Source organism: Myotis myotis, unplaced genomic scaffold (assembly GCF_014108235.1).
Source record: "Myotis myotis isolate mMyoMyo1 unplaced genomic scaffold, mMyoMyo1.p scaffold_m19_p_12, whole genome shotgun sequence".
Lineage (NCBI taxonomy): Eukaryota > Metazoa > Chordata > Mammalia > Chiroptera > Vespertilionidae > Myotis > Myotis myotis.
The window spans coordinates 11,869,832-11,894,352 of NW_023416316.1; positions in this window are offsets into that span (position 1 = coordinate 11,869,832).

Below are 24,521 nucleotides of genomic sequence, written 5' to 3' on the forward strand. Positions count from 1 at the left end.
GTTCCAGGATTCGATCTACATTGAGTTCATTCCAAGTTTTAACTTCAAAGGTGATTTTGATTTAGTCAGTCCTCATACCAATATTTGTAACTCCTAACCTAATCCAAGCTACTCAATTTCCAAATAACAAAGCAAGACTCAGTCTTGCCTGGGTGAGCACAGTCACGTGACAGAAATGGCAAGGCTTACGCCTCCTGCTCATCTACTCATTCCACACTGGGTAGATGATTTCAAGGAAGCCAATGAAACCTGTGGAAATCACACTGGTCACAGCACTTAGTAGGAGTAACGAGACTTAAATAGCTTGTGGTGTCCCTTATCTCTTTGCAAGTGAATTTGAGGGAAATTGTTTACCCTAGTACTTTTATTAATTTAGTGTATGAATTAATGATCTAAGATGACTTCTGTGATAAAAATTTTACCACACAAACACAAGTCATGCTTTTCACACAACATTGTCAAACTCTATTTTTCACTAATTTATAGACATACTCAGTGGTTATAGTGTTCTATAAATGCAACCAGTTTCAATGCCTGGGAGACAATTATAAAGACAGAAATTCTAATTCTGAATTAATTTCTCAGAAGTGAATTTTCTTTCTCTGTAAAAATCATCTTTATTTCAATGACCTAGAAAAACAATGTATGCAGCTGGAAAATTTAAACACACACACACACACACACACACACACACACACACACACACACACACAAGCAAGCAAGCATTCAGATGCATATCACCTGTCAACCCTGCAAATAAAGACCATTTGAGGTAAAGTCCTCATAGTCTCTGCTTATGGTGCTTTGATTCTCCTCCTGACATTGTTTGGATTGATTTCATACTTAGATTTACATCTTTACAGCTCGGCTGTTCTAACCCACTGCACCTCCATAGAAATTTGTTTAATTTTCATTTTGGGGGCTGGTGAGCTTCTAATATTCAGTTGCTCCACATTGCAATCCATGTTTGAAACTACTTTAGATATTTTAGAATTGTCAAGGAAGGATGGTAAAGTAAGATAAAGAAGGAAATGAGAATGTTCTCAGTGGAAAACATACATAATCACATCACATAAGGTTTATTCACCCAGGATTAGTTTGCAAAATATCTCCTTATTTGAGTTTTACAGCAACAGACTTGAGAGATTCTATGGATACTTCTTTTTTAATATATTTTATTGATTTTTCACAGAGAGGAAGAGAGAGGGATAGAGAGTTAGAAACATCGATGATAGAGAAGCATCAGCTGCCTCCTGCACACCCCCTACTGGGGATGAGCCTGCAATCAAGGTACATGCCCTTGACCAGAATCAAACCTGGGACCCTTCAGTCCACAGGCCAATGCTCTATCCACTGAACCAAACCGGTTAGGGCTCTATGGATACTTCTGTTCTACCCATGCCTCTTCTTATGATTCCAGGTCACATATAGCTCTTTAGAATAAGAAAATTAACAACTAAAAAAGATTTATGCCTGGCATTTATAAAAATTCACTATTTCCTGTGTGCCAGTCATTGTACTGTGTTCTGATAACAAAAAGACTTTATGTAATATTTTGGAAACCCCTGAGAAACATATATAACACCAAAAATACCTATAATTTTTTAATGGTTTTCATCATAAGATGATTTCTTTGGGGTGCTGGATTGCACATTGAAAGTCACCTCTTTTTTTTTTTTACTTCTCCATCAACTTTCTACTCGTGCAAACAAGAGGGTACCTTCTTACAGGACTCAGTAGTGATAATGAATGAGACCAAATACTCCCTTTGAACAGAAAGGTTAGTGGATATTAAGCCTGGGCCAGATGTAAGATTAGCTAGAGGACATGATTGTCAATACACTATTATTTGTTGTGCTTGAAACATCCCCACTAATTTATGCCCTGCTAAACTATTTTTCACCTTGACATTTAAGAAGAGTCTGATAACCTGGTATTAATCACTAGGTAATTAAAGTGTTTAGGGGAAATTGTAGATTAAAGATCATCTACCCCAGCTCATTGATTTTACAAATGGGGAAATTGAGACCCAGAGAAAGGAAATGTCTTTTCTAAGATCATGGACTATTTGGTTGTGAGCTCAAACTAACATAGCTCTCCTAACTCGCCGTCTGATATCAACTTCTACTTACTACTCCCAAATTTTATGCTTACTGCTACTGCATAACTGTTTCCTGCTCATAATGAAAGATGGCCTTATAAATTTTCTAGGTTTATAGTGGTGTAATTCACCACAGAATCTACATTTCAATAAATTATCCCAGGTCATGTCAATGCACCTGCCCTGATACAGGTCCACACCAGTGATGGGAAATCATAACTCCAGTCTCCTTATCAGAGATCAAGGGTTATGATCCCCCAAGGAACTTAATTTTTCTATTACAAATGTTTCACTATGTACCATAAATTAAATATGATTACTCTTGTGTGTCATTATTAGGACTCAAGAGCTTAAAGTATTTGGGTTACATGCTCAGTACTCCTTAAAAAGACCATCACTAGAAAAGGCAAGATCATGGAAATTAGAAGGCATCCTAATATTTTAGCTCACTTCTTTCTTTGACATGTGTCTCAAAAGAAGCAAAAGACTGTGCAACATCACATAGTGATATTGTCAGATGTTGTATTTGTCTGCTAGCGCTGCCATGACAAAATACCACAGACTGGGCGGCTTACACAGCAGACATTTATTTTCTCACAGTTCTGAAGTCTATGATCAAGATGCTGCTAAATTCTGTTTCTGGCAAGAGCTCTTTTCCTGGCTATGTTCTCACTTGGCATCGTTGTTGCATACACATAGGAGAGAGCTCTCTCTGGTGTACCTTATCAGGGCACTAATCCTGTTGGACCAGGGTTCCATCTTTATGACCTCATTTAAACTTAATGAATTCCTTGGAGGCCCTATCTCCAAATATAGCCACACTACGGGTTAGGGCTTCAATATGTGAATTTTAGGGGATCACAAGCTTTCAGTTCATAGCAAAGGTAAGTACAAGTTTTCATACAGCATCTTTATATATTTCACAGTGATGCCATCATCTCAGTGTGGGCTTGGGCTATTTTCTAAGTTTAACCTACATTAGAAGATCCTTATATTCTAAGAATATAGGTATACATTGGAAAGGAGAGTACATGTGGGCCAGGAGGACAACTCATGTTGCTTATACCAACTTGTACAACCCTATTGTTAACACCTCTTCCGAACTCAGCGTTCCGAACTCTACTTGTCACACAAGTAGCTTGAAATCAGCTATGGTGGGATTATGTGCAATATGGAAATTAACAGGTGTGAGAAATCAGGACTCACTCCACCCTACCTTCAACCCAGAGAGCCAGTTGTTAAATATTTGCCAGCACACTGTTTAACCGATTGGTCTGTGATTTGGGTGTGCATGTGGGGATAACAGTTTATGATGGCATTGGATGTATAGTGTGGGTATATTGTGGGGTAGAATAAAACAAGCACAGTGCTGAGGTCAGTGGTAAAAACATTCATCCTTGTCGCATCTGAATTTTCCCACCTATAAAATGGGATGAGTTGTCTACTCCTCAGATTAGTTCTGACAGTCTCTATGCATAGACTTCTGAGAACATATTGCATTGTGATTAGGAAAAAAGCATCATATGATGACAACATTTAATATGGGAGAAGACCCAGTGATTTAATAGCAAAGTGACCTAGGGCAAGTTATTAGCTCCCATGTTCCTATCGGTAAAATAGTGTTAGTAAATTGCACTCTGATAGAATTGTTGTGACGGGTAATTCAATCATGGTGTGATGTGCTTAGCACGCTTCCTGACATCTAAGAAGTTAATTAATATTACTACTGCTAGCACTACTACTACTACTGCCACTGCTGCTATTAGCAATACTACCACTGTGCTATTGCTACCAATGAACTTCTTCACTTTATCGGGTGCAAGGCGAGAGCTGGGAGACCTGAGAGTAGGGAAACTACAGCCATTTCTGGTTCTGAGCAATCAATATTCTTTTATTACAAAGAAACCAAATTGATGTTTCATGCAGCTAGGTTGGCACCTTTCCTAGGCCAACAAGCTTGAAGTTACAGAATCCAAACTTACAAGAGCTTATAACTGAGCAGAGAATTAACAGCAATTAAACAGGTTTCACTGTGAACACTTCCGTGGAAATCAGTCTCTCCAATCGATTTCTCCTGACAGCTGATTATGGTCTGGAGACTAAATGAGAATGAGACAAGGACGGTTTTGGAAACCAGAGCAATATTTGAAAATGGCAGAATATGAAACTGGGCATATTTAAAACGTGTTTAAGAAGCAAGACCCCTGCAGGTAAAAATCTATGCATGACACATTTTAAATAGGAAATGGATAGATCTTCAGGGATACATTTAGATGTGTGCAATATTGTGCTTTATAAGAAATATATATTTTGTCATTCAGATGACTTAAAATAAATATTTTTCATATATATTTGGTCTTCATCCACAATTCCTGGCTCCCAACTCCCAGAACTCTTGGAATGTCCTAAGTGTTGAGAGTGAACACACTGTATCATGTTATGTTAGGTGACTTTTGGAAAGCACCTAAGGGTAGAGGCTGGTTGGCAATGGAGCCAACCACGTGATTAGAGGGCTACAACTTTCAGTCCCATTCCCCACACCCACCTGTGAGAGGAAGAGGAGCTGGAGGTTGAATCAATGGACAACAGCCAGTAACTAAATTAGTCATGACTGTGTAATGAAGCCTCCATTAAAAAAAAAAAGAGGATAGGGTTTGGAGAGTTTTCAGGTTGGTGAACACATGGAGAGGTGGGGAGGGTGACTCACCTGAAGAGGGCATGGAAGCTTCGAGCCCTTTCCCTCATGCATCTCCCTACCCATCTCTTCCATCTAGTTATTCCTGTGTTATATCTTCTTACAGTAAACCAGTGATCATGTTACCAGTGGTCATGCTACTTACTAGTGAGCCATTCTAGCAAAGTAATAAAAATCAATGAAGGGGTTGTGGGAACTTGTGATTTATAGCCAGTTAGTCAGAAGCAAACCTGGACTTGCATCTAACATCTGATGTGTGTGTGTGTGTGTGTGTGTGTGTGTGTGTGTGTGTGTGTGTGTTTGTTTGTTTGTGTTGGGTCCAGTCTTACAGGATTGAGGCTTTAATCTGTGGAATCTGGTCATGTCTCTGGGTTGAAAGTGTCAGAATTGAGTTGAATTCTCAGACACTATGCTAGTCTCCTAGAACTGCTTGTTGATGTGAGGGAAGGCATCACACCCCCATGGTGGAATTGGGTACAGGGACCCAATTTAACTTGGAAGGAAAGAGATGTATAGGTCTAGAATTAAGGCTATAAGCTCAGGAAGTAGTTTATTTTTAACAACATTATCATTTCATATTTCTCCTCTTCTATTTTTTCCCTTTCCTCTTCCTCCTTCTTTTTCACTATAGTGTAATCACCAATATCATCATCATCACCATTGTCCTCTTCATCATCATGTAATATATGTGGAGCCCTTACTATGGGCTGGACACTCTTCATATTTTTTCCCGAATTTAAATTTTTTATTGTTGCAAGTATTACATGTGTCTCCTTTCCCCCCCCCATTGACCTCTCCCCAGGTGCTCCCCCATCCTCCCAGCACATGTCCCTGCCCCCCACTCTATTGTCTGAGTCTTTTGGTTATGCTTATCTGCATGCATATAAGTCCTTTGGTTGATCTCTTATCCCCACATCCCCACCATCCCCTGCCTTTCCTCCTAGGTTTGTCGGTCTTTTAGATGCTTCTATGTTTCTGGATCTATTTTAGTTCATCAGTTCATGTTGTTTATTATATTCCACAAATGAGTGACATCATGTGATACTTATCTTTCTCCTACTGGCTTATTTTACTTAGCATAATGCTCTCCAGGTCCATTCATGCTGTTGCAAATGGTAATTTTAACTCCTTATAATCTTCTAGTATAGATACTCCATTAACATTATTTGGCAGGTTAATAAATAGAGACAGATAAATAAAGTAACTAGCATGAGGCCGCATAATCAGTTATGGTAGAGCTGAGTTCTTTTTATTTGTTTTCTTTATGTGTGTTTTTAAAATATATTTTTTATTGATTTCAGAGAGGAAGGAAGAGGTAGAGAGAGACAGAAATATCAGTGATGAAAGAGAATCATTGATTGGCTGCCTCCTGCATGCCCCACGCAAGGGATCAAACCTACACTCTGGCACATGGGAATCGAACCGTGACCTCTTGGTTCATAGGTCAATGCTCATCCACTGAGCCACACTGGACAGACTAGAACTGAGTTTTAAATGTAGTCATCTTGTCTTCAGAGCTGTTGTGCTCTTGAGCAATTACATATTTACATATTTAATAATTGTAAAAATAAAAGTTCCCCAAAGTTCTTTCTTAGAATCATTGCCTTTGGGAGCCCAGTTTCAATTTTGTCTCTTCCTATTCAGGTGGTAAATTGAATATAATGAACTGGAAGGTTCTAATAATTTATTTTAAATACATCATGACTACCTGATAGCCTGAAAATAAAGTTGACAATTCAAGATTAAGTGTTATTTATTTATAAATATTTAGATATTATTTAGCATATGCTAGCTATTAATCTTGACAAGGATGGAAAAATAGTGGAAATACCATGGAACTTACAGTTTAGCAGGAGGAGACAAACAATCAACTAAAAAAAGGTTGGAAAACAGGTTTTTGTAAATGGCAGACAGACACTAAATATTTTATGCTTTTGGACCCTATGATCTCTCATGTCACTACTCTATCATTATAGAGCAAAAGCAGACATAGATAGTATTTCAATAAATGGCTGGATTCCAAAAAAACTTTGTGTACAAAAACAGGTGGCTGGCCAGATTTTGTACTCAGGCTATAGTTCGCAGACTCCTGGATGAACACATAAATGAATACACAAGACAACAATATTAGTTAGTCGTAAGTAAATAATTAATATAGCTAATATAACGGACAGTAACTTGGTAGTGTCTTCTTTAGGCTGTAAGGATTGAGAAGGCCTCTTGGAAATTTCAGCTGAAACTTTAATAACATGAGAGAGACAGATGTGAAAATCATAAAGAAGGACACATGGGGAAATGCAAAGTCTAGAGGAGAATGTCCTGGAACCTACTGAGGAAGAAGAGTGACACAGTGAAGGTTGAAGGAATAACAGTGGATACATAATAAAGGACTTTATAAGCTAGGTTAATTCATCCCAGTTTTATTATAAATGAATTAAATCATTGGAGGGGGTTAGATAAGAAAGTGACGCAGTTCATTTGCATTTAAAATATTACTTTGGAAGATCCTAGGGAAATGGCAGTGATGGCATATTCTTTTATTCTCTCTTAATCACCTCCTAAAACAGAGAAGCTAAATAGCAAGATAAAAAGAAACAAAAAATAAGCCACTGGATTATATTTACAACAAAGCTAGGGAACAAGATATTCCCTGGAACATCACACTCTAAGCAAATTACCAGTATCCATAGAATCAGCATAATATCAACATTTGTGTGGCAGAAATCAGAAGGAAGCAACAGAATCAAAACCTCAACTAGTTAACAGATCTTCATTAGAAACAGATCGATTTGCGAACAGCTGAAGCAATTTTGGCCAGATGAAGACCCCAAGCGGTCTATGACACAGATGAGCAGATAATCCATATTGCACTGCTCACTAGCATTACCTGCCCATGCTTTGGATAAATTTCTGGGAATGGATTAAAAATGGTGCTGCACTGTGACTATCAGTATATAATTTTCAGATAGAAGTTGAAAAGGAGAACAAAGCTAGGGGAATCTCAGAGAGTAGCCTCCACATGTTTTTGTTTTTGTTTTGTTTTTAAATATATTTTATTGGTTTTTTTACAGAGAGGACAGGAGAGGGATAGAGAGTTAGAAACATCAATGAGAGAGAAACATTGATCAGCTGTCTCCTGCACACCCCTACTGGGGATGTGCCCGCAACCAAGGCACATGCCCTTGACCGGAATAGAACCTGGGACCCTTGAGTCTGCAGGCTGACTCTCTATCCACTGAGTCAAACTGGTTAGGGCACCTCCACATGTTTTAACACTACATAACAACAATAGTTGAAAGAGCTTGTTGAAAATTACAAAAGCTACTGTAAATCAAACTTCCACTTAAAAGTTTAGGAAACTAATTTCACATTAAAATAAGCAACATAAAAGTATTAAGGTTGAAAGAAGAAAAGCAAAATCGCTTCAGCTGCTGTTCTCAAACTGACCTGCAATTTTCTAATGACTACCTGTTGACTAGTTGAGGTCTTGATTCTCTGCTCCTTCCCTCTGATATATTGAAGTCTTCACCAGAAAAACATAAAAATTAACACACATGACAGACAATGCTCTTGGAGAAATAGATGAAAGAGGAAAAAGAGAGATATGAAGAAAAAAATAGAAAGAATTTGAGAAAATACGAGAGACATTGAAGATAAGCAAAGATTTATTACACAATAACAAAGTCACTAAAGAGAAAAATCCACAGGAAAAGAATAAGTAATGAAAGTTGTAATTCAAGAAAACATTCTTGAAATGAAAAGACTTAAAACTATATATTGAAAAACCATATTACATACTTGAGAAAATTGACTCAGGAAGACCATGGCAAGACATATTATTGGAAAATTACTGGACTTTAAATAAGAGAAATCCTATGAAAATCTAGACAGATATCGTGACAGTTAATAGAAAGAAAAGTCACCTTTTCATATTCCACAGCAATGCTTTATCTGAGAAGAAAATTGAGTAGTGTATTTAATATTCAAAGATAGAAAAAGTGAGCTAAGAATTGCTATCCAGCAAAATTGACTCTCACATAGAAAGAGTGCAAACTGTTACATGCAAGAACCAAGGAAATGTTCTGATGAGCGCTTCTTAAGGAATCTGCTGGAGAATGAACTTCCAACGACCAAAATAGCTGAAAACACATTAACGTAAAGACTAGTTTAGAGCATGAAATATATAGTTACTTGTAGACTTAAAATTATATGAGGTTGAGAACAATGGAATATAGTATGCCCAGACAGTGAGAGTACAGTGGTAAAAATTGGAGGGGTAAATAAGGGAATAAGCGCAACATTTTTTTACTGCTCTTGGTGGTGGTTATTACATAGATAATGCTGGCTAAAGTAAATGAAAATATAAGCTATTTTATTTATACTATTTCATGTATCCTCAAGGACTACTATTTTTGCTGTGTAAGAGGAGTGATACAGATGTTATATAGAAGAAATTAAGCATTTGAAAGAAGCAAGCAAACAAACAAACAAAAACCCCTATAGTTCTGAATTTTAATTAGAAGTATCAGTAGGATACGTTTCCCCTATAACTATATTTCTATCTCTCAATATCTTTATCTATACCTATACCTATATCTATTTTTCTTCAAGTTCTGTCTAAAGAAGAGACATTAACATTATTACTACAGACCAGTAGTAATGGGCACAGAGTCGTCTTGAAATACCATTTTTTTCACACAAAGAAAATAGGTTACAAGCCTTCTTAAAGAAATGGCTACCTGGTCTAGGGCAGGAAATGTTCAAGATGAGATACAGGGAATCTCAATTCAGATGCAGGGAAGCAATCCAACACCACTAAAATCATGTCAAAGAGGCTTTAGAGTCATTATAAAGAGGCTCTCACTGCCAAAGATGAGACAGTTGAACTTCAGAATGAATAATAATTGTAATTGATTGAAATCTATCAAATATGCTTAAATCCATGAGTTCATGGTGATATATAAAAAACAATAAGGCCTGGCTGGCGTGGCTCAGTGGTTGAGTGTCGACCTATGAACCGGAGGTCATGGTTTGATTCCTGGTCAGGGCACATGCAGGCTTAATTCCCAGTAGGGGGTGTGGAGGAGGCAGCTGATCAATGATTCTCATCATTTATGTTTCTTGCTCTCCATCTCCCTTCCTTTCTGGTATCAATAAAAATATATTTTAAAAAAACATAACAAGACAACAACAAAAACTATTTGGTCACATTTGGAGGATGATAGGGAACCAATTTGTTATCTTAAGAATAAATAGTAGTTAAGAGGAAAAATTCAAATGTTTAGCCTACCTTTCTCTACAGTTTGCATATAAAGTGTGCCACTGGCTAACTACACAGTGCATGATGGGAAGCATTTCTTTATAGAAGTAAACCAACTATTAAGTAAAGATGAAATAACATAATTTGGACATCAACATTTGGCAACTTCTAATGCATTAATAAACCCAGGCACTGAGCTTAACAACTGAGAACTTCTCAGAAAGAGAGACAAGCAGACATGTGTCTCCTGGTAAAAGGGCACAGCACCCCCTCTAGTCTTGCCAAAAGGGTTGACCATCATTATAATCAGGGCTCAGATCCAGCTGCCAATGTGAAGAAGGACTGTGTTGACCTAGGCCATGCATGTGTAATTAACAAAAGCCAGACTCTGGAAAACTCCACAAGTCAAATTCCTTGGGCTATTCAATAGATATAGTGTAAGAAAAAGAAAGGAAAGGAGTGGCTGTCATGGTTATAAATTAAAAGAAATTGAATAAGCATACATTAAGATATAGGCAAGACTAATCAGGAAAACCTGGTGACAAAATGAAACAAACAAACATAAAACCACACATAAGGAAGGGGTTTCTATGAAAGTCAGAATAGTGGTTGTTGTTGGTTAAGGGGGGTGTTTGAATTAGTAAGAGCCAGACGCATAGAGGGACCTCTGAGGTGATGGCAGAGTTCTGTTTTGGCCCTTGGTAATGGTTTCAAGTATTTTGCCTTATAATAGTCCATTAACCTCTATATTTGTTTTGTGGTTCTTATATCAGTTTTGTTTTACAGTGAAAACCACTTAATTATAATATGTGGTCTTCTGTAAGGAGATTAGCTTAAAGTGGACCAAGGATGCAAAATGAGTTAATAAAACCTAATTATAAATAATTAAGGAAAATAATAAAAACCTATTATCCTGGGCTAAGGAGCTGTGAAAGTAGTGCAGGCATGATGATGGAGGAGTTTAGCAGGACTCCCTGGTGTACTTGAGAGAAAGAGAGAAATCATTTGGGGTACATTCTTCTTCCCTGTAAAAATACACTCAAGACATTTAAAAGGGATATGGATACAGGTGTGCCAATCAGAGTGTTCTAACTGAAAGCTAAACCTTTCTTCTTGATTGATGCATCAAGCTTGGTACTACCAGAGATCCTGCACATGCCAGTATGGTGACTACTGGTTTTTTTTCCTCTTAATGAATAAGAACAATCTGATTTTTTTTAAATATATTTTTATTGATTTCAGAGAGGAAGGGAGAGAAAGAGAAAGAAACATCAATGGTGAGAATCATTAATCAGCTGCCTCCTGCATGCTCCCTACTGGGGATTGAGCCCGCAACCTGGGCATGTGCCCTCGCCTGGAGTTGAACCCGGGACCCTACAGTCCATAGGCCAACACTCTATCTACTAAGCCAAACCAGCCAGAGCTCTTTTTTTTTTTTTTACACAATCCTATAATATTTACCCAATTTCACCTATGGATACTGTTTTAGTAGGCTCTTTGAGAATTAGAATGGCAACTTACATTTGCACTTTTTCTATTTTCTTTGATTTGTTTTAAGCTAATACATAGTAGCTCACATTGGGGGAAACCATTCAACTTTGGGGAAAAGGATTTTGATAAGTTTCTGCCTACAGGGGTTCATTAATATAAATTCATAAATCCATTAATTCATATACCACTATCATTGGTTGTTCGCTCCCAGAGAAGAGCCTTATTTACCAGTGCTGCTGATCAATTGAATCCAAAATTAAGTGCAAAAACTAAATTTACTTATTACAAAAATAATTAAGGTCTACAAATAAATAACATTGACAACTTACACAGCAAAGTCACACTTGCATTTTTCTCTGCATGGGAAAATGCGTCTTTCTGTTAACTGTAGAAGCCAGAAAGGAAAGAATGTGTTAGGGACCGGGGTGGAGAATAATAATGAGGGTTAAAGGAAAGAGCTTTGAGTCTATGGTTCCCTGCTCCTTTAACAGATTAAAGTTGTTCAATTAATGTTTGTTCTTTTCTCCCTTTGGGATGATTTTACTCGTGACCCTGTTCTCCCGGTTCTGAACCTAGCTGCCTTCCACACATTGCAAAGGGATTCTGTCCTGCCGAGTGATTTTGATCTTGGGTGGTCACCATTGACATCAGGGCTGACTTTCTGCAGTGCATCTTCTGTAATTGCTGCATGGATGCCAACGCGACCCGAGTGGCTTCCGTAATCATCCCTTCTCTCCGCACAGTCACCTGCTGTCAGGAGCTGCCTGTGCAAAAGTAACGGATTCCCAGTCGCATCAAAGCCCTAATTAAAAGTGCACCAAATTAAACTTGAATGCATGGAAAACAATTCGCTCTCTCCTTTGTCTCCCCATTCAGATCCATAATGCAGAGCAGCCGGGTGTCATGTTCAACAAATCTCCGTCACTTGATGGCTGGAGAAAGGAATGCGGTTGGAAAAGCTCCAGATTCTTCCCTGGGAGACCCGTTTGGGCTCTCCCATCCCTGCAGTGACTCAGTGGTCAGGGTGCTTCTGTGGGAATCCTTTTTTCTCAATATCTCCGTCTTCTCCCATTTATTCTTTCTTCTCCCAAAAGACAAACAAAACAAAAAAAATCCAAAAAAATACACCAAATAGGTCTCTTTGTCACCACTTCCTTTTCCGGGAAGTGTGCAAAATGTTTTCAACAAATTGCCAAACATGCTTGTCTGGCATTTTCTCACTGGTGTCAAACACAGACACCAGTTCACCCTACTGCTATCCTAACACCATATCCCTGCCATGGTAAACAGCTGTGTCGGCTGTGCTAATGTTTCTCTGAATAAGTACAATGAGTTACTCTACCTAGAATTCTTTCTTGCAACTGACTGACCCTCAACTGTATACTAATTCCAATAACCAGGCCTCATACGTACAAGGAAATATAATAAACTGCTCAATTCCCAGTCTCTTCTAGAGCAAGGCCCTTACTCAGTCACCCCAGCCCCATGACCTGGAAAATGGTTATTTCCCCTGAACTCCTGAGGGAAATGCTACCTTGAAAATAAAATTGAAAGGAGAAGAGATTTAAGAGGTAGTAAAAAGAAAAAAAAGTGTAGGCGTCAGACTACAGAGTTTTGAATTCAAATCCAAGTTTTGCTACCTACCAGCCACGGGAACTTTGGCATATTACATAACCTCTCTGTCTCTCAGTTTCTCTACTCATAAAATTGTGATAATAAATCCATCCCATGTGGCCGTTTTGAGAATTAGAGTTCATTTATGTAATATCTTAACATGATGCCTTGAGTATATGGAAAATGCTATTATTATCAGTGTGACGAGGGCAGTCTGGCTGAAAGGAAACATTCATTTGTCTAGAAACAAGACTGAGGGGAGGACATACTTCAAAAATGTGGTGGAGTAGCCCTAGCTGGTTTGGTTCAGTGGATGGAGAGTCTCACCTAGGACAAAAGGGTCACAGGTTCAGTTCCACTCAAGGGCATGTATTGTCGTTGCAGGCTCAATCCCCTGCCATGGTCACAGCTCATGTGGGAGGCAATCAATCAATGCGTCTCTCTCACATCAATGTTTTTCTCTCTGTGTCTTTCCTCTTCCCTTCCATTCTCTCTAAAAAACTATAGGAAAATATCCTTGGGTGAGGATTCATAACAAAAAAAAAATGTGGTGGAGTAAAATTTGCCATTTCTCATGGTGATGCTAGGAATATAATAATCTAGCTTAATGGCCATCTGGTTATATGAGTTTTGGGGGAAAGTCATAGATGTATTGGAGTGACTGAAAGCTCTCTTAGCCATATTTAGTCCAGGGCAAGCACACATCCCAGCACTCCCCACATTGTCATGATATTGACTCTGCCACTTAGGCCTATTCAGAGCCAATTATCAAAATTCTTTTCAATTCTTCACTTATGTAAACAGTTTATTGCACCCTTTAACCCGCAGAGTCCCTAGTCAGTAATACATGGTAATAATAAACTCAGCTTTCTGGTCTTAAAGTTTTTCTGGTAAAAAAAAAAAAAATGTCATCCACAGGCACTCACCCGTGCATGCACCCTCCAGCTTAGATGAATGACAGTCACAGTGAACAGATATCTCTGGTCAAATTTATGCAGCAATGATGAGAAACATTCGTGGATGACTGCACACATTCAGACACCAGAATATCTGTGTCCCACTGGAAAGCACAAAAGGACGCAAAACAATACTAAACAAGTCAGTAACAATTACAACATCATCACTTCCATGATATAACAATGCCTCACAGAGTCTGTAAAAGCATCCACAGTCATTCCACCATTCACTTGGTCACTCTTTGGCAGTGTTTTGCTGTTGGAGGAGAACTGTTTACTGCCCTGTAGAACTTTCTCACAATCTCATGAGACTAAGTACTCAAATGCTTTAGTAAGTGGCCAATCGTTGTTTCTGCTAGGCTGCTGTTTTATTGCACAGCTTCCCTCTTACTGATAGAAAGAGGTCAGCATTGCACAAGCCTCTCAGCTCCGCACTCCATCAGACCAGCATCTTCTTCATGACACTATCTTTGCGGCTGTAGCCAAAGGGTATGAGAAATCAAGTCTGGCAATTTACCTGAAAATGGGCTTGCAGTATACCCATGTGCTGTTGGGTACCATTTTTACAGGAAAACAAAGTTCCCACCTTAATTCATGAAGGAAGGTTGGACTGGTTAAGAAAGGCATTGCTTAAGGGAGAGTCTTTGAGATCTAACAGACAAGAACAAAACCTGAAGGAAATCACCAGAAAAACATAGTCATATGGGGTTGAGGGGAAATTCTCATGCTCTTCAGTATTCTATGAGCAAGAGGTAAAAAAAGCTTCCAGAACAGAATTATATAATTATAATCATCAAGAAAGATACTCCCAACAAATGGTTTCCAGTGGGAAAGGGAATAATATACACAAAAGTGAAATAACTCTCTGGAAGATATAACATGGGGTGAGAGTGCTTTCTAGCCTTGCCTTCTAATTATTATTAACACCTTTCTCTTATCAACATTGTAAGTTCCAATCACTCTTGATTTTTTTCTATGAAAAGTTCTTTATTATTCTGTTAGTATGGCACATACCCCCATCTTGTTTTTTATGTCACAAGAGTTAGCAGTCAAAGAATATAATACCCTTATTTATTCCATCTATGTTCCGCCAGCCTCCATTATCATCGGGATGTTCCTCATTGTTATGAACTCTGCATGCACTTGAGAGATATTGCATAATCGATGTCTTGTTATTGGAGACTGGTTGCCTTATTCTTTACTTGGCATTTTGAGAGACTCTTTCGATATACATGCTCCTCAGTTAGTGTCTATCTGGTAAATTTCACGTGTGCCTGCCATTTCTATTCATTTTACTCCCTTCTTGCTCTTTCAGTGTCTTATATTTGTTTTCCATTTTCATTTTTAATCATTAGCACATAATCCTTCTCATTTGTTTAACATTGTCATTGTACTCACAACTTCTCTATGGTATATCATATACTAGAACATCCAAAGGACACGTGTTTGAAGGTAGGGACCTCATTCTTGACTCTGCAGCTTAGTGATTACATGTATTTCTAAACACATGGGATCTCATCCATGGTGTGAACTGCCTACATGGATCTTTGTACATTACTTCTTAACAGAGCCCTGAATTCGATTATCTACCTGTGTCTTCCCAACATGCTCTTCATAGAATACTTTACCTACCTGCCTGGTGAGATTTTGTTGTCCTCAGTTTTTTTCCCCCTTTCCCATTGTCATGTACATTACTGGTACCAAAATCCACCCCACCCTCTTGTACTTGGGGTCCCTTAAAGATCATACAGAAAAGACAAAACGACTTTGGTGTCAGAATATTAAGTCATATTATTCATGCCATTAAGACCATGACATTATGAGGCAAGACTCTGCAGGACATGCATTTTGACTACCGCTTATATACATAATAAAACTTCTCTGATATACATAATAAAACAGTTCCCTTTCTCTGCCCCTTCCCTTCCCATCATTGCCAAAATAACCCAGGTCTTAAGAAAGCCAGAAGGCAGATTACCAGGTGATATTAAAGAAAAAAGTTTGTCAATGCAATCTTGACTTTCTTTGAACCTTGGAGACTATATTGCCATGCAACCACTACCTTTAAATTCCAATAGTTGTCCAGATTGGGAATTGTTCAACCTATGAGTACCTAGGGTATCTTTTAGATTGTCTCCTACATGGAGCATCGCTCTATCAGCCAACTATTACAGTTGCCTAAACCCCATATGCCAACTGAAGAAGGAGTAAAGGAGATATAGGATTTTAACTGAGTTCACTGGTTGCAAAATAAGAGAATGTAGGTCAAAAGGGGTGTAGGGAACTTCATGCTGGAGATGAGAGTACAAGAAAAAGGGAACATCTGTAATACTTTCAACAATAAAGATAAGTTTAAAGAAAATAAACATTAGGCAGAATTTTATTCTAATATATGTCTAAGCAACTTATTCAGAGTGACACTTTCAATTATTTAGGGAAGTTGACCTTAATAAAGTCAATTTGTAGCACCCTGAGTTGTCCATGAATTCTGAGCTTAAGACTCTATTTTGAGTCCCTGACCTCTGTCTAGTTCCTGACTATGGGTGGCCTAATTGTAAATTTTACTTCCTTTGTTCTTGGTTTCACAATCATTCTTTTCCCCTGGTACTTTTACTCTTTTCATCTAAATACATATTACTATTCATTTGTACATACCACTCTGGCTCCAACTTTTGGAAACTGCAGTCTGTAAAGCTTGTCTTTTTCCAGTTTCATCCTCCCAAGGCAGGATCTCTACTGAGTATCTCCTGCTCATAGCTGCGTTTGTTTGGATCCACTGAGATGAAGGCACCTAGAAGGGATAAGATATACAAGAGACTTATGGGGGGAAAGACAGAGCCTTCTCACTGTGATACAGATCTGACACCAGTGAAGGGAGAGAGATGGAAGGAATATTGGAGTAGGGGAAGTCCTAGATGGCAGCAGAGGTCCAGGTAAGATTCATCCAGGCCAACAGGAAGACCTTGGGTCAAAGGCATCCATTGGATTATTTCCTGGTCTCACTAGAGTGGTCCTTCTTTAACGACCATATTGTGCTCAAACATTGGCTGGGATGAGCCCATGAAAAGCATGGTTGATACATGAGGACAGTATCTGGGGATATCAGTCAGCTGTGCCTCCTGCAGTAGGAGATCAGAAAATTGCATTTTCCTGTCAGCCCTACCTGGTTAATAAACAGTAATAGGGTTTAAGGCATCGTTACAAGAGGCATTTTTGGCCCAAGGTCTTTTCTCATGACTTTTCCCATGTGACATTCAATCTTATGCTGGCTCCTTTTTCTTATTTAAATCTTAACTCAAATATCAATTGTTCAGGTGATTTTCTCTGACCACATCATTCAATGTTGCTCTCGCTGCTAAGCAACTCAAAATCACCTTACCCTGTTTTATTTTCCTCGCAGCCTGAATTACTACCTGACATTATGTTATGTATTTGAGTGCTTGTGTATTATGTGTCTGCCCCACCCCATTAGAGCTGTAATGTAGTTTAACTCGTTCACTACTCTATTGCCAATGCCTGGAGTATGCTCAACAGCAATGATTAGAAAGAATAGGCTGCATTATAGATGTTGTTGTTATTAAAGTTCTTGTTCTATTTATCACCCATTGTGGATTCTTTTTCTTTTGATCACCGCAATGCCACACTGACCTCCCATATGATATTATCATGATGCCTCAATGCATGATAGCCAATGTTAACTTGTCTCTTTCTTTTACTAGTGCATGAGTAAATATTTTTTAAATATTTAAATATTTTTATTAATTTTATATTTTAAATATTTTTATTGATTTCAGAGAGGAAAGGACAGGGAGAGAGAGATAGAAACATCAATGATAAGAGAAAATCACTGATCGGCTGCCTCCTGCATGCCCCCCACTGGGGATCAAGCCCCCAACCTGGGCATGTCCCTTTGACCAGAATCAAACCCGGGACCCTTCAGTCCGAAGGCCGATGCTCTACCACTAAGCCAAACCAGCTAGGGCAAGGTTATCTTTTATATTGCATATAGTAGTGCATCAGGTATCCAACAGTACTGATAAATGGCAGAAGGAATGAAGTTTCTCAATGTATGCAACTTCCTCAATATGCAATATTGCTTATATGTATGACAGTCTGGGGGTTACAGCTGTATAATATGTGCATTTGAGTGTACATGCAGCTATGGAGGCAACAAAGCAGGAAAAGGCCTGGGAATGGGCAGCCAGAAGAACAGCTGTGAGCAAAGACTGCAAGAGGCGTTTTTTCTTTACTTTACTTATAATGAAATTGTATCTGAGTAGGAACTATGCAGTCAGGTTTGGAGAGGAAACCTGGTGTCGGCCTTTGTACTGGAGAGAGGCCCAGAGGCTATTGCCTGATCCTGGAGCCGGGGGCTGGACTGACTGTTCCAGTGTCCTCTCTTGCGAGAGCAACTGCTTTGTTCAGTGATCAAAGGCCCCTTCCATCCACATCCCACACTGGGTGCCCCTTTTGTGGCAGATACCTGGGGAGAGGGCGTTTCCTCCCCTTCTCTAGGCAGTTACACTTACCTAGCACGGGCAGAGCAGCGGGATTTGGTTGTTGAGCATTCATCCTGTCAGTTTTGTTTTGACATTGTCCTCAGTTTTAAACCCTGGTTGAACAACTATTGGATTTCAATTTTTAGGAAAGGAGTGGACTTGGGCTCTGTGTTGATAAGGTGAAAGGTAATATGGTAAGAACATGGTGTTAGGGTTAAAGAAACCTGGATTAGAATTCTAGCTCCATTATTTCTTAACTGTGCTATCTTAGGCCAGTTACATAATCTCTCGTATATCAGTTTCCACATCCCTAGAGTTTGAATTGCAATACCTGTCTCATAAGAGTTTCTTGATGTATAATTAAGATATTGTATGCTTTTATAGGGTGTCCCAAAATTCATGCAAGAAGTAATTTTGATAGAAAACACAGGTTTATAATTAAAAATTGTAAATATTTTATTGATTCATAAAGTATACAGTATAGGGTTATGTATGGAAAAGCACATCAGGTAAATGGCCTCCGTGGCTTTGCTGGCACATACGCAAAGCCATAATCTTCATTGGTCTTCATTGTCCCTGCTCCTGGGCCGTAATTGGTACTTGGTAATGCTTATCAAATTGAAGGTATTGAAATCAAAGGGCAACAGATATTAGATTCTGATTCAATAAACCAAGTAAAATTAGGCTTTTATTTTTTGTTGCTGTTGTTGTTAATGCTCATGCAAAATTCAAATCTTGCGTGAATTTTGGGACACCCTATACAAACAGTCCCCAGTCCATAGCATGCTCAGCACACAGTGATCCCTTGCACTGTCCCTCCAATAGGTTCCCGTAACCTTTATATTCACCCAGTGAAATGAGTGCAGCTCTAGATGAGGAGGCTGACACTTGTTCCTCCTGACCCCACCCTGGATTTTTTCATCTCTGGAGAAGAAATGCTGAGGATTCTCCATCCTCATTGAGTTATTGCTTACGGCAGCAGGTATGAAGCAAAGAAAGCCTTTCAATCTAGTTTTCAAAGGCCTTGCAAGCTTCAGCTTCAAGATTGGTGAATCAATTCATCAGTATTGAGCAGGGGGAAAGTTCATCTGCATCCACCGCATTTTACTGCACAAACAAGTTAAATAAAAAATCAAGTGCAGGCCAATTTACCTTATTCCACTGTGGCTAGAATTGAAAGAGGATGAACCATTCCCTCTCAACCTCTTCTAACCCTTTTACCTCTGCCTTAGTGGAAGGAGCAGAGTCCTGTGGGAATGAGAGATAGGGTGTCCTGACAAGTGACCAGCAAGCAGTGAGACTGATGCTCATTAGTTGGGAGAATTGGAGACTCTTGTGGGTATCACTGCTATTTTGGGGACTTGGAAGGATTCTTATCCAGAAGAAAGTTTGGGCCAATGGGCTTACGTTATAGGGAAAGCATTGCATCCAAATAGATTTTCTTCTCTCTACATATACTGCCATTAACTAGGGTTGAATTTTAGTGCTATCCCTGAAAGTTCTCTCTTCACACCTGCACCCTTTAGTTTCCTTGTGAGCAGAAAACATTCCTGATTCCTTTTTTAAAAAAATATATATTCTATTGATTTTTTTTACAGAGAGGAAGGGAGAGGGATAGAGAGTCAGAAACATCGATGAGAGAGAAACATTGACCAGCTGCCTCCTGCACACCCTCCACTAGGGATGTGCCTGCAACCAAGGTACATGCCCTTGACCAGAATTGAACCTGGGACCTTTCAGTCCACAGGCCAACGCTCCATCCACTGAGCCAAACCAGCTAGGACTATTCCTGATTCTTTTGTGTTTCCATACAAGCATGGATGGTAAAGTGCTTCGGTAAGCCCTCATATACAATTTCATTATAATTAAGGCAAAATCCCAATTTTACTATTTATCTTGTAGCTAAATATAGAGGAAGGATGGCATTGTTTCCAGATGGGTAAATAGTGTACACAAAGATGTGGAAATAAAGATCAGTGAGTAAAATAAAGTGAATGTCTACTCTGTGCAAAAATGGCCTCATCCACCCCCAAGTGATGATGTATATAGGGAAGCAATGAGATGTATTATGGAAAGGGTTGTGGGGAGGATTCTGGAGGTCCTGGAATGCTGGCTTATGGGCATGAGCATTGCTGTGCTATGGAAGGTTTTTGAACAGGGGGTGGCAGGTGACAGAATGCAGTTGAGCAAGAGAAACAATGTCCACCCATTTAGGTCAAGGAAGGACAAGGCGCAATGGTTTCAGAGCTCAGAACAAATCACCCAATTCTATTTCCCGAATTGTTCATCTTATATGAGGCATGATGAATGCTGACTTTAGACTCCTTCCTCTGGTTCTGCCAGCAATTCAGTAGCTTAATCTTTTTCCAATCTCAGCTGTTGCCTAATAATCTGTTCCAGGCACAGAAATTTCATTAACTCCTCAATGATGTCCACAGGCTTTGACCATGGATTTCATCAGTTAAGCTGCTTTTATTTCAGCTACTATACAAATTACCCTCTGCCTGGGAAATAAAGGGGGGGGGCGCTTGGAGAGACAGAGAAGAAAAAAGACTAGCTGAAGCCCTCCTGTATTTCTCAAACAACTTTCCTCTTCTTAGTGAAAATAGATATCCAGAGGAGAAATCGAATTGAAAAAGCAATGACTCGATTATGCAGTGACCCCCAATTTTCTTACCAGTAGGTTAAGAGGGGGTCCTTGTCACAACCAGCATGATATGTGATTGTCTTATTAGACTTAGAAAATGATATAACACTTGGTAGAAATAGAACTGTGACTGGTGCTAGACATTTAGCAGGTGTATACTGGTTTCTGCTAAGTCTAAGTGGTGAGATGGGGAGGTGAAGGGATAAAAAAGGTGGGAAGGAGGAGAAGAAATTCCCACTAAAGATTTCCTGCTGAACATCCTTGCCAAGTTGCTGTGCGCAGCTTAGTGAATGATGGTGGGATTTCGGGCCTCAGCGGAGAAGTTTTTGGACAGTAGTCATTCCTTATAAAGTTTCCTCTGAAGTTTCTTTCACTTGTAGAGCGAGTTGCAGCTTCTCCTATGTTCAGGTAACACACTGGATCATCTCCCCCTTTTATATCTCTTATCAAAACTCATCAAGCCATTTAATTGACATATCTGCCTTTTCCTTCGCTTTTGCGATACTTGAGGGCAAAGGTCAAGTTATGTGAGGCTAATACCAGTGCTAGGGGACCAGAAACTCTCCCTAGGTATCAGTAGTAGGATAGCTACAGACAGAAGTCACTAAATGGTAACCAAGGAAACCAGGAAACTAGCAAGAGACAGAGCCAATTGTGCATTAAATAAAATTATGTATGTTAAGTGACTACTGCAGAACTTGGGTGCTTGGTAGCTAGTGGCAATGTTGGTGGAGCTGTTTGCTCTATCACTTCCATGCACACATTTGTACATACCGATTTCTGCTATTCAGCAGCATGGAAATTTAGCTAGACACTCAGAAGCTCCTGAGGAAGAGGTAGTAAGTTAGATTGGAATGGGTACCCTTAAAGGTTGTTTGCTTGCTTGTTTTGAGAATATAGGTTACCACTCTACTTCATCTCCCTCCAGGACCTGACTGTATGTAATACATAGAAGGAGACATGGGGTAAATGGCACCAAGGAAAGATCATATGGCCTCATCTCTTGTTGTGGATGATGTCTCCACAGATACGTTTAGAAGAGGTTGACTAGGGATAAGCTACCTTCAGCATTGCTGACATGTTTTCAAAACATTTCTCATAACCAATTTTTGGATCACAGTTTTATCTTGAAATAAAATAGCACCCTATGAACATTTTCAAATAGGTGGTTTTGTATATGGTGCCTTATACCAAAAAGTAAAGATGCCTGTCCTTTGCTTATATAGCACCCCAAACATTTTTTCAAGATTTGATAGATAACTTTTACTTATCAATGGCAAACATGTATATAATTTCAGTGAAATTATCAATTCAGAGAAATGCTCTACTCCAGTAGGATCATAAATTGATGGGGTTCTATCTTGGGCTTTAATTCTGTTTTCTTTGAAAAGTATGTCAGTTTCCCATCTCCTATTTCTCCATATTACTCTACGAAGTACACAGACTGTACTGTATTCTTATTTCATTAACAGAAAGTTGGAGGACCAGAAATAATAGTCAACATCCTCAACATAAATAAATACTTGTGATGAAACCAAAATTCAAGGCCCTAGGTAATATTATTTGCTTGAGAATTACTCTAACTGACCTCCCCCATGCTTCAAAGATGTATTACTCCTCTCTCTTTTTGAAAATATGTATTGAGGATGAATTATATATATTTAAAATGTGTAATCTTGGGAAACATTACACATGTTGTGGAATGTTTCCCCAGATTAAGATAATTAACACATCCATCACTTCACATAGTTATCATTTGCTAACTCTTCCTCTCTCTGTGTGTAGAAAACTTAAGATCAACTCTCAGCAACTTTCAGTGTACAATACCATATTTTAACTGTATTCACCAGGCTGTATATTAGATCCTCAGAACTTCTTATAATGGAAAATTGGTACCCTTTTACCTATGTCCTCTACTTCCCCCTCACCCAGCCCCTGGTAACCACCATTCGATTCTCTAATTCTAGAAAACCAGCTTTTTAAAAATGTAGATTCTACATATATATGATATCATACAGTATTTGTCTTTCTCTGTCTGACTTCACTCAGCATCACGCTCTCCAGATTCATCCATTTTGTCACAAATGGAAGCATTTCCTTATTTTTATGGCTGAGTAATATACCACTGTGTGTGTGTGTGTGTGTGTGTGTGTGTGTGTGTGTGTGTGTATGTATGTATGTATCACATTTTCTTTATCCATTCTTCTGTTGAAGGACATTTAGGTGGTTTTCATATCTTAGCTACTATGAATAATAGTGTAATGAACATGGGTGTACTGATATCTCTTTAAAAATACTAGTTCCAGTTCCTTCAGATATATATTGGTAGATCATATAGTAGTTCAATTTCTAATTTTTTGAGGAAACTACATACTGTTTTCCATTCCCACCAACAGTATATAAAGGTTTCATTTTCTTCACACCCTTACCAACACTGATTCTTTTTAAAAAAACAATAGCAGTCATAACAGGTGTGAGATGATGTCTCATTGTGATTTTAATTTTCATTTCCCAGATAATTCATGATGTTGAGAACATTTTCATATACCCATTGGTTGTTTGTATGTCTTCTTTGAAAAGAATTCCTTTGCACATGTTTAAATTGGATTATTTGCTTTTATGCTATTGAGTTGTATGCATTCTTTATATATTTTGTATATTAAACCTTTGTCACATATATGATTTGTGAATATTTTCTTCTATTTTGTAGTTTTCCTCTCAATTTATTGATTGCTATGCAGAAACTCTTTAGTTTAATGTAGTCCCACTTGTTTACTTTAGCTTTTATTGCCTGCATGTTGGGTGGCTTATCCAAAAATCTTTCTATTTTTGTAATTTATTTTCTTTTTTTCCTGTAAGGCCACTCCTAACTACCATCACTACTTCCACTTGTCTCTGAGGCTAAGACTGATCCTAGTTAGCATTTCTGCAAAACTCTACAGTCACAAATTTTTCAGACTTGAATTACTATCAATTCTGCTATTACCTTTATATTTTTCTCTCTCAAGGAGGTGCCATATATTACCATGGTGAAACTCTCAATTTTCATCCTCAGGCAGAATTCCCACCTCTTCCCCTTGCTGAGGTAATGATCAACAAGGTGCACTGCAGTTCCCTCCTAGTCTTGCTGTGAAATTTAAATGGCATAATGCATAAAAAGTGTACAGTAATGAATGTGTTTTTTTTTTGTTGTTGTTTTTTTTTTTTACCTTTTTCAAAGATATATTTTTATTGATTTCAGAGAGAAAGGGACAGGGA